Source organism: Neovison vison, chromosome 7 (genome assembly GCF_020171115.1).
Source record: "Neovison vison isolate M4711 chromosome 7, ASM_NN_V1, whole genome shotgun sequence".
NCBI classification, from domain to species: domain Eukaryota; kingdom Metazoa; phylum Chordata; class Mammalia; order Carnivora; family Mustelidae; genus Neogale; species Neogale vison.
In genome coordinates this window covers 128,085,361-128,095,164 of record NC_058097.1, presented here as the reverse complement: position 1 = coordinate 128,095,164, position 9,804 = coordinate 128,085,361, and positions in this window count along the sequence as shown.

Here is a 9,804-nt window from a genome sequence, read left to right as displayed (position 1 = left end):
TGAGAAATAACCAGTATGAGTCCACTAGGAAATCTGGTCTGAAACATGATGATCATTTTTCTCCATGCATCAGATGTCCTATGAGTCTAACCTTCAACACTGAGAAGTGTTGAAACCTATTCTCCTAAAACTTATTTGAAAATTCTTTTTTTTTTTTAAAGATTTTATTTATTCATCAGAGAGAGAGAGTGAGAGCGAGCACAGGCAGACAGAATGGCAGGCAGAGTTAGAGGGAGGAGCAGGCTCCCTGCCGAGCAAGGAGCCCGATGTGGGACTCGATCCCAGACGCTGGGATCATGACCTGAGCCGAAGGCAGCTGCTTAACCAACTGAGCCACCCAGGCGTCCCAACTTATTTGAAAATTCTGTTGGCTACTACTGATATACTCAATCGGCCATAGTTCTGACTTAGCATGATAATTCCTTTGCTCTTGGGCGGGTCCTTCTAAATCCATTAGATTCAAGTAATAGCCTATGTGAATGTTTTGCATGTCACATACAAATAGTCACATCACACAACTTGCTTAACTTTAGCATCCTTGTATTAAGAAATGTCACAACACACCTACTTTGCTTTAGGAACTGGTGTTGTGACAGCAGAGTGAAGAGCTTATGGTACTCATTTGCATGTCAATACCCAAATTTTGCTTCTTCCTCATTTTTATTGACAATGATTGTGTCTAGCTAATGGCAACAACCTGAAAAACTTGCACATCTTAATGAGTTCTCTAAATGCTTTGTTCGAGTTACAGATTAAAATAAAATTTTAATCATGTATCTGCCTAAATGGTATAATAATAATGATGATGATTAAGGATCCTAGTTTGCTTTTTGTCCTACAAAAAGAGTTTGACATCCATAGGAGGGGGTAAAAAAAAAAAAAGAGAGAGAGAGAGAGAGAGAGACAACTTCTTTCATTTCTTTATTGGCAGTTTTTATTGAAATCTTAGAGTGTTGGGAAACCTGGAAATCTGCCAACTTTCTTTATAGTCAGTATGGTTTAAATTTTACATTGTACATATGCAAGTTTGTCTTGACAAAATCACATCTTTATAAAACTTCACCTATGAACAGTGCTTTGTTTATCAGACATGTTAATGTCAAAATTATAGAACTGTGCTATAGGTAAAGAATGAGTGAATCCAAGAATACTAGGTGGACAACCCCATAATCTGATACCTGTTCCCAGCATGTCATTATTTAATACTTCACTGACCATAGATGTGGCACTTTCTCCCCTATTTCTTAGTTTCTGCCCTGCATACTGCAGTAAAATGATCTTCCCCCCTTGCCTATGTTAAAGATCATTGTATAAGGTAATGAATTGATGCATGCTTTAAATTTGGTCACATAAGACATGCTAAATTTAGTTAGTATCTTAAAGTCAAAATAGATACTCACTGTAATTGTATAATAAGATAGCAAATCTAATGCAAAATTAACTGTACACATAGTAATTTTAAATGTAAAGATAAACTTATAAATAATTTTAAAAACTCAGTGAGGAATCCTTAAAGTTAACAAAAATAAAATTTAAAGATCAAGTTAGAAAGTATCTTTTCTAATTGGGCTGGTTAAATTATATTAATAGCTGCCTAACAATTTGACAAGAAAGAGGTGGGGGGAAGAGTACCCCAGTAATGTTCTCAAGGAATTATCAGTCATATTTTTATTAAAGGATATTGCTATTAAACTTTTGTCTGTTTTGCCCTGAAAACACAACAATGGTTGCAAAGTACATCTCCATCCTAAGGAGAGGGGCTATATTATTTTTGTAGTTTTTCAAAGCAAAATTTAAAAAAAAAATGAATTTTGAGATTCTTAAGCCAACATCCAACTTTAGTATACAAGGTGAAATTAAACAGACCTTCTCCACCCCCACTGACAAGTCTAGAGTAAGGCATAAAGAGATGTCTTCACTCCCCTTAATCTGGATTGGCAAATGTATTTATATAACTGGGGCCCAAGGGTTCAAGCCACCTGGTTCCATGGGTCCCAAACAGACTAGGATGAGCCACTGATGGCTGATAAAATCCACAGGCAGAGAGACAAGTCATGGTAAAATCAGAAAGGGATTGATTTCAGTGAAGCCAATACCAGGGAGACAGTGGACTAACATCTCAAATACTGTCTCCAAAGTGTTAAAAATACTTCTGGTTTATATAAGGAAAATGTGCAAAAAGGTGTGTGGGTACTGGCAGGTGGGCAGTAAAGGTCAAGCAGATAATTTTCTTAGGGTCAATCATACAGGGTCTTGCTGGCATCAGGGTAGTCGCTATTGCATGAGGGGGTAGTTTCTCTTTCCATCACAGGATATTTTACCCTCTGGATCTTCTGCCAGAGTTAAAAATAGCTGAAAGAACTCAGAAAGTACATACTGAGGTCCAAATGGAGGTAGCTGAAGTCCTCTTTCATTTGCTGAAGTTTTGAAAATGGAAATCATGTACTCCCACACAATTTATTATATGCCTAATCACATTATATACCTTTCAGCTATATTCACTAACATGGTTTTATTACTCCACTTTTTCAAACTAACATGACTACTTCAAGTTTCTCAGAAAGATAAAAAGTTGCCAATATCTTCACTGTTTATTATAGATAAACCTCTTCTTCCCACCATCACAGTGACTCTCTCCTTTTTTTTTTTTTTTGTGTCTCCTCAGTGATTCTTTTTTTTTTTTTTTTCCAATTTATTTATTTTCAGAAAAACAGTATTCATTATTTTTTCACCACACCCAGTGCTCCATGCAAGCCGCGCCCTCCACAATACCCACCACCTGGCACCCTAACCTCCCACCCCCCCGCCACTTCAAACCCCTCAGATTGTTTTTCAGAGTCCATAGTCTCTCATGGTTCATCTCCCCTTCCAATTTACCCAAAAGCACATACCCTCCCCAATGTCCATAACCCTACCCCCCTTCTCCCAACCCCCCTCCCCCAAGCAACCCACAGTTTGTTTCGTGAGATTAAGAGTCACTTATGGTTTGTCTCCCTCCCTATCCCATCTTGGTATATATACACAATGGAATACTATGCAGCCATCAAAAGAAACGAAATCTTGCCATTTGCGACAACATGGATGGAACTAGAGCGTATCATGCTTAGCGAAATAAGTCAAGCGGAGAAAGACAACTATCATATGATCTCCCTGACATGAGGAAACAGTGACTCTCTCCTTAATCAAAGACGCATGCAGATCCTCTTAGCCCTCTGCCTGCCAGGCCCTGACTTTGAGCTCTGTCCTTGGCCCTTTGGTCCGGCTTTAGTAAGAATCTTGTTGAGTCATTTAGCGGAAAAACCCCTTACCCTGGGTATCTGATCTCCTCTGTATCTGATCAAGTTCCTCATCCCCCACATTGAATATCTTATCACTCTGGCCTGCCGTCATCAAGAATCCCATCAAGTCGGTTTAGCCAGAATCCTCCATACCCCTGATATTTCCTTTTGGTAATTTTTCATCCACAGACCTCCACTCTGTCCTTGCCTATAAATCCCCACTTTTTCTTGCCATGAGCAAATTCTAATCTGTCTCCCCTGCTGTAAAAACCTCACCATAATAATCTTTCTTTAATAAAGTTTCATTTATCATCTTTAACAAGTATCATGAAAAGTTTTCTATAAAACCTTATTTTAAGAGCAAATCTATATACTATATATTTATATATATATATTTTTAAGAGCAAATCTATATACTATATACTATATATTTATATATATACTATAGATAACATTAAGTGACTGTTTATCGATAAGCATCTTGGAAAATCTTTTCTCAAAATCCTCGTCTTGCTGTGTCTACCAACCATAAACTATTCTCTCATGATCCTTTCTTAGTTCTAATCAAGCCTTTATATTGGAAGATCCAACTTACAATAAAATCCAAAACAATATAAATATTCAAAAATTTCCCAACCTTCTCCAAGACACTAAAGATCTTTCAAGGTAGTCCTCTCCCTTACTGCACTGAAAAAAAAATAAATAAATAAAACAAAACAAAAAACAAACAAACAAAAAAACCTCATCTTCACATTACTGACAAATTGTTCAGGGGGTTATTTTATGGGATCCAACATTTGACACTCTTAGTTCCCACAAAAATCAAGTTGAAACCTTCATACAGCTGTGACCCAAGGTCCTATCTTGGAAGCAACACACCCCTCTGAGTCCCTGGCACCTCCCACCAAGGGAACTCCACAGCCGTTCCAGTGTCATAACCTCATATTGGATCCAGGCTCTAATTTCCTTTTTCCTTCCTCCCTTTCTAATTATCATAAACATTTATTTCTATTATATGGGTGATCTTGACAAGCCACTGGGTTTTTGATGCAACATTGCAGTAATCATTAGAGACCAAAAGCTTACTACAGTCTCACCTTTGACCCACCTTGGATAAAAGTAATAGACACAAACATCAAGCTATTGAATGCATCTGCTAACTTGGTTTTAGGGTTTTCTTTAAATTGATGCTTCCTCATCCTGTATAATCTTGGCTGCTTATTGAATATACACGTATGTCACTATATATATATACACTTATCTCCAATGAAATTTTGTTTCAATTTCTCAGACATTTCTATTCATTATTGTAACATTTTAGGTCCTGAATCACTTCTTTAATGAAGAGATAACTAATGAAGAGATAACTTGCAAGCTATGCTGTGTTCTATATATGTTTGTTAGAAACTCATTTAGATTACCTAGATTTACCTAGTAATGTTTGCTGATGGGTCATGTGTAAAGACTGAAATTGGAAAATATTAGGCAGGAGTTACTCTAATGGACCTCACTTTACTCCTAAAATAATATCCTTTAACACAGACAAATCTTCCCAGATAATGAACTCATTGCATTCACTACAGATCAGACTTATCAGCCTGAGTTCAATTAAGAAAAAGAAACCACATAGTTATTGAAACGGGAAATAATGAAAATAATTCTTAAGCATTGAAGGAAGAGTAATTATAAAATGTGAAAAGACTTTAAGGACTTCCTAGCACTGAGCTAGAGTATACTCATGAAGAGGTAGACTTGGAAGTGGAACAGTACAAAACCAGGCCTCAACTCAGATTTGGCATGTGCACTGTAGTTTATTCTACTTCTGACCTAAGTAATTTCCACTGGCATATTAACAACTCCTTGTCCAAAACTCTTTCCTGATGAGTTAATATATGCTGTTTCATACACATTGAAATGTTTTTTCCTATTCTCAGCTCCACACTATTTTTGCAATTAGACACGGACAAATATTGGAAGTAACTCACGTAATAATTAATAAGACGTTTGCTTGATTTTTTCTAAATTCCTACTAAATTTCCAAAAAACCTTGTGTTCATTAAGAAATATCAATGAAAGAGAGCTCTTAAATCCTGAAGGAAAGTATCCTATCAAATGGTAACAATTAGTACAACAGTGATATTCCAAGGAACTGATCTTTGAATCCCTATATCTCAACTAAAAAGAATATAAATTATTCTCCTCACAAACGGCCAGAAGTTCACTCCTACCAGAAACCTCAAATGAGGATTATTAGGAACCTTCCAGCAGCATATGCTCTTTGGAAGGAAATACCTCCTATCCAATAATTCTAGATTAATTAGAAAACTACAGTGAATTTAAATATCTTCCACCCAGGATCAATGGAACATTAACATAGATATTTACAGTTTAATCTCCATTCATTTCTTCTCTATTTTTTTTATAACCTTCTGCTTTCTTCGTCTAAGGATACCCTTAACTATATCACTCTTAAAGGCCCTTTATATTACTAATTATTAATATTAATATTGGTAAATATTATTTTAAGTCAATATTCTTAATATTGCTTTCTGTCTTCTTAATATTTTCTAGATTTCAATACTATGTCTGGCTCAAATATGCTTATTAATGGATTAAAGCATACAATTAAACTGACTTGTGATATTTAACACATATTTTTTATGGAAATTCTCTAGCTTCTCCTGGTAACAGTTTATTCTTTTTAATTGTTTGTAATTAATCAGATGGTTTCTTGGGTAATAGGACTCATTGGTTAGATGATATTTTAGATGGAAAATATTACAATTAAGAGAGCCAGAAATTTAAAGCCTTCTGTCATGTTACACCTTGAAAAGCAGGCTTTCTTCTCTACTAAATTAATGCTAAGGGAAGTTTTGAGGAAAGCAGCTATTGTGATACCTTCACAAAACAGAAATTGGAAGAGAACTAAGAAATAGATTTTTTATATTTGGAAGCTGTTATAATTTTCTAGATATTAAAGGTAAAATGTACTACTTCTCTAATGTACTATTGTAAAGATTTTATTGCCTGGCCCTGGACAATTCTCAGTAAGTGGTACCAAAACATTACAACAGTATTTCACTAGCTCTGGGTGGTGGGCAGTATGTTAGGCAGGAGGGTTGAGGTAGGGGGAAAAAAAAAAGTTGTTTTTGATGCCTGATGACTGGTATGAATTTGTAGAACAAAAGCCCATTAGTTGCTACCTGAAAACTGGAGAAATAAGTTTTAGATCTGTAAACTAATGACTGACTTCGGGATAATAACTGACATGGAATCATTTATAATCTATTTGGTCCATTAGCTTTCCCTCTATGAAAATGAGGTAATAAGATAACTTAAGAAGAAACAGAAGTAAAATTTAAATTTGAGAACCAAAATCTTAACTATTCAAGATGAATTCTGGATCGTTTTCTCTATCTTCCAGACTCATTACTTTATGTTAGTAAACAAGTTAGTATTCTTCCTTACACAGAAAGAATAATTTTGGCTTTGTCTTACCAACATGTTTTATTTCAGGCAGGTTGAATTCAACAGTCTTTTATTGCACTTGTCTTTCGGCTTCTGTAAGGCATTTTTTAAGATGGTTCAAGGGGTCATAATAAATATCAGATTATATGTGATTGGGAACATGGCCCAGCCTAAGCTCATTTGTATCAACCACTTTTGAAGTCTACAGTGGCCTTTTATCTGATTTCCACATGCTTGGGTCTCTCTATATATTTTCTCACCAGACAGGGCTTTACCACCTCTTTTTGCTAAACCTTTACCCTGGTTTAGTATTCTTCATACCCTTTATCATTGCCTGAGATATTTGCTTAATTTTCATGATTAATTTAATTCCTGTCACCAATAGAATATAGCCTCCAAAAAAAGAGAAGCTTTGACAATTTTTACTACATAATTCTAGCATGTAGTGTAGGGTCTGAAACAAAGAGTTCAATACAATTCATTAATGCAAAAATGAATCCTGTTGTATGTGGGGATAAGGTAATGGGTACAATTTGTAGAAATATTTGCTATGATAAAGTAGTGGCTAAATAAGGGAAGCAGGAAAAAGGGTGGTAGATCTAAAGAGAGATTTAAATTTGAATAAAAGTTTTAAGGATGGAAAATAAATTCTCATGGAAAATAAACCAATGAGAAGAACAAGAGACAATTAATGGAACGTTACTGGATGTGCTGAAAATATGAGATCCAAAATGTGTATGAAATATTTGGTGCCAATAGAAGAACTCTTTCATTTTCATGAAAAAAAGCATGACAGGTACAGAAGCAAATAGATTATGATAACCAAATATTTTGCCATATAACTTGTAATCTTTTAAGAAGAACTTAGAACTTGAATAGAATCTAAAACTTGAATAATTTAGGGGCACCTGCGTGGCTCAGTCCTTAAGCATTTGCCTTCAGCTTAAGTTGTGATCCCAGGGTCTTGCGACCAAGTCCCACATCAGGCTCCCTATTTAGTGGGAGGCCTGCTTCTCCCTCTCCCACTCCCCCTGCTTGTATTCCATCTCTTGCTGTCTCTCTCTCTCTGTCAAATAAATAAATAAAATATTTTTTAAAAACTTGAGTAATTTAGAATTAGAATAATAGGACTTTCTAGATGTATATAATAATCACTGTTTTCTCTATAAAGTTGAAAGTAAGGTCATTTGCTGTAATTAAGTAGAGATGGTAGTCAGTTGGATGATCAGAGACAATACAGATATTCTGAAATAGAAAATTTGATAAACAGGAAAGAGGGCTAACTAGGGACCTCTTGGAAGATACTAGAAGGCATCAGGAAACCAGGTGACTTTGGAAATCATAAATTTTCACTGTTCTAGTTAGTTGCATGATTTGTCTACTGTGCTGTTCAGTAGGAAAGATACAACAAAAAAACAGAGCAAAAATTAATCATTGCAATCATGCTTGTTTTTAATGACTAATCATGCTGTATGTCCATTTAATTGACTAAACATATCTTACTAGATTAGTGCTAATCAAATTATTTAGGTCAGATGTGCTACTTATAGGAATTTTAAAGTCATTAAACATAGGATATTTTAATTATTGGTACACTATAACATTTTAGGGTTTGAATTTTAAAGCTATGTTAACTTTTGCAATTGGAGTATTAATAAATTTAATGTCATTTATTGAAGAAAAGCTGAGAGGGCTTCAACCTTCAAGCATTTAGGAAACTGGCCAGTGTTCAAAATAGATTAGCAACAAAAATTTTCTAGTTTAATTATAATCATTTATTTTTATTTATTTTTTTAAGATTTTATTTATTTGTCAGAGAGACCGAGAATAAGCAGGGGATCAGCAGACAGAGGAAGAAGCAGGCTTCCCACTGAGCAAGGAACCTGATATGGGACTTGATCCCAGGACCCTGGGATCATGACCTGAGCCAAAGGCAGCTGCTTAATCCACTGAGCCACCCAAGGCAATCCAATCATTTATTTTTTAATGAAATTATAATTTTTAAAAGTCAGATTTAAAACACTTATATTCCATCCAAAGATTAAAGTATACAATTATGAGGAAACAGATACATATTTTCAGCAAGAGTCCAAAGTAAGATTTCTATGCACACACAAAACCTTTCATTTTAATGGAGGCAAAAAGAAAATTTGAGAAATGGATACATATGAGTCATTGTAAAAGCTGTGTATGTGACAGATCTGCATATATGAGTTTATAATTATTAAATTGCTTGGTTTCAGTGAGTTTAACTCAGGTGCTTAAAGAGGAGTTTTGAAATTAGATATTTGGCTAACACTAGTTGTGGATCATTTTTTCTACTTGTATATTTTACATGCTTTAGCCTCATACTTGCAAATTTACCTTTTACTCTATTAGTTTATAAATTCTTGGAAGAAGGGCAAGCTTCTTTACATAATCAGTGCTTAGCACATGGCTAGCACAATTATGCATTCAATAAATGTTTCTATTTAGAAGTTGTATTAAGGAAAGAAAATTACAAGGACTGAATACTAGGTGGCAAATTTTTCTAATAAAGATGCACTTTGTAGGCAAAGCCAACTAGCATAATACCTGTCACTTTTTACTTATTGGGATGAGAAAGGTTGAAATAGTTCTAAGAAGGCTTACAAAATACATTGTAAAATTTTCGTTATCACCAAACCATTTAGAATGGTTTACCAAGAAAATACTGCTTTGTTTTCTCTGTTAATATTACAGCAAAATTGAGCAAATATCTAAAATAAAAAATAAAAAATAGAAAGATATGGCATCTCCTTATTATAAGCAGTTGCTACACCAAAAATTCTGTTCTGATCAAGGTGTTAACTGAGGAATATACATATGAATTTTGAGAATTAGCAATTTTAATAATAAATAACAACACTGACAGATATATATGTATATATGTAAATACACACCCATAGATAAATACACATAAGTTGGAAATAACTATGTATTGTTTACCTTTTTATTCTAAAAAGCATTGATTCACTTTTATCATTTTATGGGAATAAGAAATCATTTTTTTCTTTTACTTTTTTTAAAAAGATTTTAT